Here is an 11,602-nt window from a genome sequence, read left to right as displayed (position 1 = left end):
TCTGATGATATATTACTTGTTTATGCATATGGGTGAAGTGGAAATGAGATATTAGATTGTGTGGAAATCTAAGTGTTTCCTGGTTTATGTCTTTCATACTCTCACTATGTTTTACCAGTAGTGTCCTGATTGAGACTGGTGTTACTGTTTACCAATTAAGTGCAGTATTTGCAGTCAAACTGGTTCAGGGAAAGTTTTTTTCTGTACTGATTCACCCCCCCTCTCAGTACCGGTTTGGTACTAACTGTTCATCATTATTCATCATAAATATACTTAATATATTATATAAAATATATTATATATTATCATATAAATATATATTATATATTATATGTATATACACATATTATATATACAATATCATATTAGAGATATTATACACACTCCCAAATTTTAAACAAAACTAGCGCGTTTGTGCTATTTTAGCTTTATTACCGCGCACGCGTTGTTTATAGTAAAGATAGCACGTGCATGCTTCTTATACCATAGTTACCCTATAAGCGCTTTTGACTGTTTAGGCTTGGAAATAGGCCTGGATGACAAAGCTATGGGTTGGAAGTTTGATTTCCCTCCATTTCTCCCCTTTTTCGTCATCAAGTTTACAATCCATCAAGTGGGTATTTCTAAAATTGCCACCATATTTTCACCCATCTTCTGAGCTTTCTAACCATATAAGTTTTTTAAAATTTGAACAACAATAACACATTATTAGTGAATTTCTTTTACCGGTGTCTCCATAGTTCTCACAGACATACGTGTACCATTTTTTTTAATAATTTTTGATCTACTTATCCAAATTTAAAAAACTTTATATATTATTGTAGTGCACTTGATTCGTTACAATTTAAAAAAAGATTGTATTTTTGATTTTTTTAGTGCAAGTTATGCTTCGTGCACAAACACGTACCTAATTTTCACGATGTGCTCGATTGGAAAAATCATAAAAAAAAAATACTCAACAAAAAATTACCAAAAAATACACATCTTCTAATGCTCACTCTTAACTATCTTTCTACCAAAGGATTTTTCAAAATACTAAATCTAACTATGACTTTTTTGATGTGAATGTCAGACACTATGTTATGTTTTTAAGAAAAAATCAGGGTCTATTTTTTGTGCGCGAAGGATTTGACCCCCTTAATCTTATCCAATTTGAAAAAGTTTAGTATTTTGGAAACTAGATTCGGAGTACTACAATATTTGTTCTTTGATTATCTTCATATCTTGAGTGGATGACTTTCAAAATTTTCCTCCAAGTTCAGGTTCACCTGATTTCAGAAAAAAAGTGTCCACTTATACCCCCCTTTTTGACAACCATCTTTGTGCACTTACCCTTCCAGGTTCTCAGATTCTTCAATCTTTAGCTTAATTGAATCTTTCAAAGTTTCTTTTACTTTGTTCTTTTTCTCACTTTTCAACATCATATCTTTAACGGTTTCATTCATCTGCTTTAATTGATTATTAACTTCTTTGTGTCTCAACTTGAACTTCCAAATCTGTTCACGTTGTTTTTCCACACATTCATTTGCTACCTTCATATTTTATTTCAATTCTATATTCTCTGATTCCACACTTTCCAGATCTTCAAGAGTCGTCTTCAATTCTTCATCCAGATGATATTCTTTGGTCATACGACTTACTATCAGAAAGATCACTGCAATAGAAATAAGTGAGTTGAAGAAAATTGCATCTCCAAATGCATGAGGTCAGTTCCGAGATAAGCTCAGATATCAAAACAACAACTACTCATAGCAGATCCGGTAAGGAATCTCTCCAACCTGTCAATCCAAAAACTTACAGTTTATCCGATAAGGGATTACTGTAATACTATCTTCAATTTGTCAATCCAACTACTTGCAACATATCTGGTAAGGGATTACTACAATACTATCTTCAATCTGTCAATCCAATTGTTTGAGCAGATCTAGTAAGGGATTACTGCAACAGTGTAACTACACATGCACTTTCCACACTTTGCTTTCACTCATCACACTTCTGCTACTCGCATATTTTTCACTCTCTTCTTTTGAACTAGTAACTCACACACTTACTTCTAACACACATCCACATACATATATATACTGGTAAGCACATACACCAAGATAATATGTCATCCAAACATAAAAAAGTTTATACAAATAATGCATTGCTTGAATCAACATGCTACTCAAACATGCCTCGACCAAAATACGGTAACCAAGTTAGCCTTCATTGATCTACACATTTTCACTTTAAACATCAAAACACAGGCTTCTACTACTAGATCACAACAAGGGTCTAGTGGACCCATAAACATGAATTCCAAGCATAATGACTTCCATCTTCAAGATACAAATGCCATAGATTCTAGAGCATAGGATTCATAGATCATATTGAAATACAAACATCCATATAGAAATTCAACTATCACAACTAATACCAACACTTGATACAAAAAGAGAAACTCAACCATGACTAGAAAAATACTAGATTCCGGAGGAAGGGGTCTTATGAAAATTGCTCTTGTAAACCATACATGCCTCCCTGCTCAATATTACACACAGTACTTCTCAACATCACATACATACCTATCTTCTACTGCTACTCAACATCACATGCATACCTATCTTCCACTACTACTCAACATAATACATCTAGTCCTAACCAGATCATAGGGTTTTACATCAATGAAAACATTCACACAAATCTAACATATTACTCACATATACTAGGAGGATCACAATAAACATATGTTCATTATAACGAGGGCCTAATGAGGATATGCATGATCACATAATACAAATGTACTTTGTACCTTACATATTCACATGAGGATTTCCCTCATAAGGGTATGCATATACCCACAATACAATCCACTATCACACAAGGGTACATTGGGATTCTAATGTAGAGCCCTTGTCACACAAATAAGGACAAGTTCAATAGGTTTAGTTTTTATCTCTCCAATGACCACAAGGATCCTACAAGGAAGGACTCCACACCTTATGGGTAGAACTACTCACAAACCACTATGCTAGTATCTACTCAAGATGAGTAAAAGGCTTCAAATTCTCTATTGCACCACTCCATGACTCCTACACTTGGGGGATTTGGAATTGGTCCATTCTTGCCTGCTAAGGACTTTTCCAAACATTAGTTTTAGGTTTTGTCTTCAATACCTTATACCTCCTTTGGAAACCTACCCCTATGGTTAGTAGCCCTATTTAGCGAGAGATTTGGCCTTAACTCCAACATGTTACATACAACCTGGAAAAATACTTGCCTTTTCAGATACCCTTTTGGGAGTTACTTTCATCCCCAAAATGGTTTGGAAATATCTACACTTTAAGGGTCTGAACCCCTTAGAAGCCTCGAGACCTAATTAGGGCGATTAGGCCTATTTTACAAAGCAACCATCATTTCTTCATTCCAAACTGAAAAAAAAAATACATGGGCATGCGAGGGATGGTAAATAACTTCTTATTCTAGGGTTTCACACTTGGAATCCACCGCTACAAGGTTTTAGGGTGACTGTCCTAATTTTGCATGAGGTAGTCACATGGAGATGCCTACCAAGATTTGTCTCTTACTCCTCACAAACAAGTCTTCCCTGAAAGAACCCTTGAAAATCCTCAAATAAATAGGCCAATATTTCACTCCACCAAAGGAAGAAACTTATAGGTGAAAGGAATGCAAGATATGGCCATTTTTGGCTAAAACCCTAGCCAAACCCTTACTTTCTGGGTAACAGTCAGAAATTTGAAGGGTTCTCCTTACTCACAAATGTCCAGGACCTCAAACCACCACAAAATAAAAGGTGATTCAACCCTAAAACTACTCCATGAATTATTTTTTCCAATTCAATCCGTATAAGGACGTACAATCTCTGCAAACTCAGAATTTCTGGGAAAACTCAGTCTATTCAATGTTTATTTGCTTCCAAACTTCAAACCACAATCAATATAACCTTTGGAAATGTTTCCACAAGGTTTATAGCCCTCTCCAATGGTTTCCAACCAAATTTTGAAGAGTTTGGAGCCATTGAGAGGCTTACAACAACCCAACTTTGAAAAGTTGCACTTTTGCTCTCAAAAGTTGCATTTTCAAAAGTTGCATTTTGACACAAAAGTTGTCAAACACCACAAGCTTGGGAGCCACACAATTTGGATCAACCAAAAACCATTAAGACACCATAAAAACCTATCAAACACCAAAACAAACATCGTGCTACCCCTATTGACCAAATTGTCCAAATTGGCTTATCAAGATGCCTAATTTATGACATTGGTTTATATGGTGGGGTCTTTATTGAATACATGAAAAGTTCACACACAAAAGACATTCAAAACCTAAGATCCTAGTCTTCATCATCAGTTTCATGATTAGCTTGTTGAAGAGGTGCTCTTGCACCAGATTCACATACTTACAAATACAACCCAATAAGAGCACCTTGCTTTAACAACACTAGGGCATCATAATGCACTTTACATTGACAAAACAAACTGCTCACAAAACAATCAAGGTCCTCTCAAGGATAGGGTCAACAATGTCATTTTCCCTTATGAATACTCTATGGTACACTCATACAAGGGGAAAATCAACACAATACAATACCAGGGTCACAATCCAAAATGTGCATAATGCAGATGAATCGATTATCTTAGAAATGTCACAAGGTTATAGAACCACATAATGATCATAAAAATATAATAAATAATGCAAATTGGGGAAATAGGTCCTTACCCAATTGATCTACCATGATGGTCTACAAATTTTCCACTTATGAGCAGTTTTTTCATTTATGCAATGATACATATTACTCACATAGATATGTGATGCGCTTTAATACAATTGCAACAATATCAACACGTTACATTCATTAATCATTCCAATTCCTTTCACATGTACAATAATGCATTCTTATGTAACCATGAGGAACAATATACACAATGCAAGCACAATAATTTTCTTAACACATAAGAACATGAATCACTTCTATCTCTATCACATCTAAATGCAAAATTATATAATTTTGAGCACAATTCTCAATCATAAGTATCTTAGTCAAAGTCAATCAAGAAACAATCATGTCATCCTACTAGGATTACAACAAAAACAAGGCCACTCAAGAACCTCTAACATCCATGAAAAAAAAGATCAATCATCAAGGAGACTGTCACACAAGAGGGAACTCCTCGGTACATAAGAGGGTCAAATCAACTCCAAAAAAACAAACACATCAAATATCATGCTAAGTAAAATGAGTCCACCATCACCAACATCCATGCACATAGACGAATCAAAGGCTTAACAAGATCTCACTCACGCGGAACAACACACCAAATAACTAATCCTTAGCCCACTCAAGAGTCTTTCTCACAAGGGTATCCATCCATCCTTGATAGGTGCAAACAATCTAGGTGGCACTCTTCTTCAATCATATGCTACTTGGGTTGGTTCATCCTAAACTCATCAACATGCCACTCAAGGTACCCAAGTGACAAGCTAATAGCTAACTCACAAAGCAATGCCTACACAACTATGCACTAACAACATCGTCTTCATGGGAAAAAATGTAACCAGAGATTCTAGTGTTGTAACATGGGCTCTTATACTAGATGTATGCACTGCCAAGGAACCCTGGAGGATAAGAGCAAAATACATAAGGAATGCATGGAAATATTTTTTTTTGAAGTAATAAAGTGTCATCATGCATAACATTACAATTATAGTGCTCACCTCAAGGTAAAGTCAATAGATTGATGATCAATTATGCACATGTGGAAGAATACACTCTTGAAAAAATCCAACGAGATATTTCATGGAACCTCTATGGATTACCTGATGTTGCTACCTTAGCACACAACCTGTTGGAACACTAAATTTTTGCAAAATTTAAAGTTTCCTAAATAAGAAAAGTCAATAAAAACCTTAAAAATCATCTTGTGAATCCTAAGCCTGACAAGTAAATTTATTTTGAAAACATGTTCACCCATCATATATAAGTATGTTTGCCCATTTCCAACCCCTCACAATCAAATTTGACATGCTCCCAGAATGGCAAGTTTTAGGGTTTTGGGACACGTTTATAGTCTAAAAATTGCAAGTCTTTCAAGAAGCCATTTTCAGAGATCAATATTCCAATGCCTAATTTGTCTTTTGACAAAACTAGCTATTCCTTGCAATTGTCCATATAATAATAACCCGCCATGCCCATTTTCAAAATCTCAGGGCCTCATTTAATATTTTTCCAATGTCAATTCCATTTACAATTTGTTCAAATTATTGCTTGAGCATTGCAAAGTTGATCAAAGTGGCCTCCTATCAAAACTAATTTTTCATACCCAAATTACCTTCAGACCAAACCAATTGATCCATTTAATTATTTGTATCACAATGAACTCTTGTGCAAACTTTTAGAGCTCCAACAGTCCACTTGATATTTTTTCAAAAAAAAACCAAATGAAATTTTTTAGTTTGTTATTTGCACAAAAGTTAAAAGCTGGTCTGAGACCCACTTTGGAAATTTATTTTCTACATAAAAATGTACTCTTGTGCCTTGTTGCAGAACTTCATTGATCAATTTGACATATTTTCAAGACCAAAAGCAGCAATTTACAGAGTTTTATCAGTTAAATTTTCAAAAAAGAGTTGGAGGCCACCCTTGATATTTAATATCTTGCACCACAAGATGAAAATTTCAGAACAATTGTTGCCACGGATTCTTGGGTTAAAAGTCTACATGCTACTCGGTTCCCAAGGTCTCATGAGGAGGTTTGATCAGTTTTCCAAAATGATTCTAGATGCAATTATTTATTTTTGGAGTTTGAAAAATGATAGAAAGTGGTTTTTGGGTAATCCACTTAATTATTTTGGTCCTAGGTGCATTCTGGCAGTTACAAACTGTGACCTTGATATGGAGAGTCTAGTTTTGGATCAAAATCATAGCATAGCCACTATGGCTATTCCTACACTTCCAAAAATAGGAAATGAATCATGCATGGACCATTTGATGAAGCAAATTATAAATCTAATGTCAGGAAATCACTGGTTTCCCAGAGCCGTAGAGCGATTGGAAATGGTTAACATTAACAACTGATTGGAGGTAGTCCAATATGCACATAATAGATTTGTTGAAAAGGCTTAATGAACCTTCGTGTAAGTGATAATTGGGGTGTTTGAAGTCAAATTCTATAAACCTATGGGAGATTTTGAAATAGTTTATATGCATCCATAAAAGCATTACAGATAGAGGCATTTTTGTTGAAATTATTGTAACATAAAATCATAAACAAAATATGCAACAATCATCACATGATAGATGCAAAAAATTGATTTGTTGAGAAGATTTTGGAAATGGTAAAATAAATGCACTGGACGGGTGCAAAGCCAAGTTTTGTCAGATATTAAAGTTGGAAACGATATGGTAGAGTAGTATGAATAATTTTGAAGCATAGAGATGGCATAGAAACTATTTGATAGTATCCCTCAAACAAAAGTGAGCGTGCATGAAGCATCAAGGTTGTTGGATTTTCAAAATGAATTTGTTGAAGAGGATTTATAATCTTCCAAGAAAATATAGCTTGGAAGGTTTAAATTTGTATTGCACCAGCTTTGCCATTATTTTTCCTACCTATGCCAAAATAGAACCTTGGAAAAGTGTATGGACATCAACCAATATGTAAAGGATAGAGGAATTCTATTGTCACTGCAAAGCATGGACAACGTACATGTGGGTTATGTGAATATAATGGTTTGCATAAAATGGGTTTTTGTTTCACATTTCTAGTACCAGCACCCTCACACCCTCCAATGAAATGGGAAAATCTTGGAGCAGATTGTATACATCCATCAAAGCATAATGATTATATGAGTGGCACCAATCAAATTTATTATTCTAGGCATTAAGCTGAAAAGTGTGAATTAGGTCAGATTTAAGGTTTCCCTTAATCGTTATTATTTGATCAGTCATAATCTGGTGCCCATTCCCTTTTAGCTGGAGAAGGAAGTTTTTATCGAGCAGATGATTGAATAACAAAGCTGTTGGAAAATGCACACTCCAATGAGACATTGTAGGTGATTTAAGGTTTTGTCATTGATGGCAACCTTACAATCCTATGACACTGGCAAGGCAATCCACCGACACCAACAAAGTCAGATTCTACACCGGCACATAGACCACCGGCACCAGCAGTGAAAGAAAGCATATCGACATAGAAGCTGACATGAATTTTGTTTGTAATTTATTTTGTTTATTATTGTAAAATCATTGTAAGCCGACTTGGCAAATTAAAATGACTCATATATATATAAGAGATCATTGTAGAACAATTATGTAAGCATGGAGGAATGTAATTAGGCAAAATAAGGCAGACCTATTATGCGAATTATAGGTTAAGGATTTATGTAAGAAGCAGAGCTATAAACCGGTACTGGATCTGGCATAGTAGATGCTATTTTGAAGTAGTACAAGACATTAGATTTATATAATCCACTTTGTAAGTCAGTGAGACTTCCCATTTTGTAATTGAGCAGTCAGCTCTAGGCACTTGGCCTTCCTGCATGTGCAGGCCCCTCTTGTAGCAATAATATTCTCTTATTGGCTAGTAAGTGAATATTGTGAGTCACAAATCCCACCGAGGTTTTTCCCACACCGGGTTTCCTCGTTAAACTATTGTGTTATGGTGTGTTTTTCATGTGGTTGCTTTTATCTCTGTTTATTGCATTACTTTCTGTTTACTGGTATACTGCATTAATATGTTCTACATGTTTTAAGTTAAGAAAATCTTATAACCAGTTAGATACTGATTCACCCCCCCCCTCTCAGTATCTATGGGAATCCTAACAATTGGTATTAGAGCCTAGTCCTTTATTTTCAGAAGCCTATCAGCTTGAGGAAGATCTTGACACCGGTAGAGATGGAAAACTTGATGAAGAAATTAGAAGTAGCTCTCTCAGACTATGATGCAGAAAAATTGAAAAATATCAAACTTGAAGATGATCTAAAGGCTGCATAGGATATTATTCAAGAACTTCAAGAAAATCTTACTATTGCAAGAAATAAGAGAAGAGAACTTTGTGAAAATATGCAAAATGAGAATGATGAAAGGGAAACTCTTAGTGATCTGATGAATAAGGTGAAACAAGAAAACATGACAACAAAGAATGAAATGCAGGATATGACTATGAGATTTTGTAAAGAAATTGAAGATAGAAAGAAGAATGAAGAAGACTTGACTAGAAGATTGAATGCTGTTGCAAATGAAAACACAAGACTTAGTTATGAAAATGATATGTTGAAGACAAATCTGATGCATGCAAAGAATGACTCAACTGAACTCATGAGACAAAAAGGTATCTTGGAAGGAGAACTGGCTGCTGCAAATCAACATAAAGAAAAATTCAAGAAAAGCTCAGAAGAACTTGGTGACTTGTTGAAGAATCAGAAACCTAATGGTGACACTAATGGTCTTGGCTTTGAAGCTGGTGAAAGCTCCGGTACTGCAAACACACAGGATCATGGAAAACCGGTAAGACAACCTACTGCTTATAAATTCAACGACAAATGGTTTAACTGTAACAAGTATGGTCATAGAGAAAATCAATTTAGATCTAGAAATTATTAGAATACCAATACACCCACCGGTCAATGTTCAAAATGCAACAAAGTTGGTCATAATTCAAAGATTTGTAGAATGAATGCGAGATGTTATGTTTGTGGAAGATTTGGACACTTATCTAATCAATGCAGAACACAAACCAACATAGGTTATGGAAAACCTATTCAGAAAAATAGTGTGACTTGTTATACTTGTAACAAGATTGGACATATTGCAAAATTTTGTAGAAGAAAGTCCTCACCAGTAAATAACAAAGGTCCTAGTTTGAAAGGTAAAGAAAAGGTTGAAGAAGTAAAGTAGGAATTCTTAAAACAATGGATCAGGAAATCAAAACTAAATGTTGATAGGAATACTCCTCCACCAACAGAACAAAGTAACATTCCACCGGCAGGAGAGTCTTCATCTAATTGAAGAAAATTTCTTTGAGGGTTTGGCAATCAAATGTGAAACATGCTATAATTCCCTCGGTTGATGGTAAGAAGTTGAAATTACTTCTACACCGACATATAAGTTAAGTCATTACTTAACTGACAAGCATTAAATGTGGTGGTTGGCAAAATTAACATTATAAATCAGTGTTTTTGGCTCCATTCTACTTCACCGTGCATTCAAACATTCGAAGAGCGCGAAAATTCCGAGCAAAGACATTTCGAGCAAAGTAGCAAAACAATTCAGAAATCAATCATTCCTAAGGCAGAGAAAGGTATTTATAATCATGGCATCTTCTTCTGTACCTGAATTCATAGCAAACCCTACTGTAGTTGAAGTAATCAAACGCCCTAGGCTTGTATTTCAGTTAGTTCCTGAAATTGCTAAGAAGGATGATAATGTTGGTGCATTTTCTCAAATTTGCAAAGGAGTAGTTTTTGCAGAAGACCCTAGAATGTACATTCATTGTCACATAGAATAATTAGGTGATGAGGAAATTAAGAACATGTATAAGACTATAATTTGTGATGATTCCGGTAATGTAAAACCTGAACACAAAATAGTCAAAACCCTAGGATTCACTGAAATCCTCAATATTCCAGAATTCCCTAAGAATGTTATAAGGATAGTTCTAAGCAGGGTTCATGGTGAATTCTTCTGGTTAGACTCAGTTCACAAAATTACTAAAGAGGCAGTAAAAGCTGTAACAGGGTTACCCTCCACCGGTAACCGACCTGATAAGACAAAGAAGGTCTCAAATGACCTAGTTACTAACCTGACAGGTGCAACATCTGACAAGAGATCTTTAAGAGTAAATGATGTGACTGACATAAATGCCAGATTCATTAGCATGATTCTAGGCTACTAAACAACACATGCAAACATGTTAAATTCAGTTTCTAGTTTATGCATAAAGAGTGCTTATGATATGATCAAGGATAATGCAAAAATAGATGTGTGTGAATGGTTGAAGGATGAACTGATTGATAATCTTGGAAAGATCAAGAAAGACAAAAAGGGGATATTTAGATTTGGTAACCTACTTGTTTGTTTAATGCCGCACATAACAAAACAGGTGCTCGGTATTGGCAACAAAAATCTAGGTTTTGACATACCAGTAGGCAAACAACTGTTTGATTTACTGCACAACATGAGTGAAAACAGAGAAAAGAATATAAATGAATATTTTCAAACATTAAAGGCCCGGATGACTACTAGAGTCAAATTATCACAAACAATTGTAAATAAGTATAAGGATGAAATATGCTTTGTTATTAAGAAGGATGAGATCTGGATGGAGGCAATTGTCCCAAGAACCATTTGGGTTACTGAAATGGGTTATGAAACTGATGACAACATAATTGAAACATATGCAAAAGACCTTCTAGATGCACCCAAGGAACCTAAAGAAGAGGTATTTGGTAGTGCTGAGACTATTGAGAATCAAATTCAATCAAAGAAAAGGGTAAAGAAGGTAGAAGCAATAGTAAGAAGAGGATCTAGGCAAGCAAAGGCTATCAAAGAAGATGTACTTAAACAAACCAGTATCACTGAAGATGAGTTAGAAACACTAC

Source organism: Cryptomeria japonica, chromosome 10 (assembly GCF_030272615.1).
Source record: "Cryptomeria japonica chromosome 10, Sugi_1.0, whole genome shotgun sequence".
NCBI lineage: Eukaryota > Viridiplantae > Streptophyta > Pinopsida > Cupressales > Cupressaceae > Cryptomeria > Cryptomeria japonica.
The sequence above is the reverse complement of the archived record's forward strand: the minus strand, read 5'-3'. Positions refer to the sequence as shown.